The sequence below is a fragment of the Penaeus monodon genome, chromosome 23, assembly GCF_015228065.2.
Source record: "Penaeus monodon isolate SGIC_2016 chromosome 23, NSTDA_Pmon_1, whole genome shotgun sequence".
In the NCBI taxonomy this organism is placed as follows: Eukaryota; Metazoa; Arthropoda; class Malacostraca; order Decapoda; family Penaeidae; genus Penaeus; species Penaeus monodon.
Window position 1 is genome coordinate 15148999 of NC_051408.1, and position 233 is coordinate 15149231.

Consider the following 233-nt stretch of genomic DNA (forward strand, 5'->3'; position numbering starts at 1 on the left):
CAGTGACGTTTTAATCAACAGATACTTTTCAAAATCCGCCATAAAAAGTAATATACCTTTATCTGTGAAAAAGAAATCTAGAAACTAGTATACTTTACAAGTCTATATGGATCGGAGTGTTCGTCCACTTCTGAGAGAACAAATCAAAAGTAACCAGACATATATACGAAAAGCAAATTACAAGAAAAGAAGATAAAATACGAAAACGAACCACACACAAAGGCGCACTCACG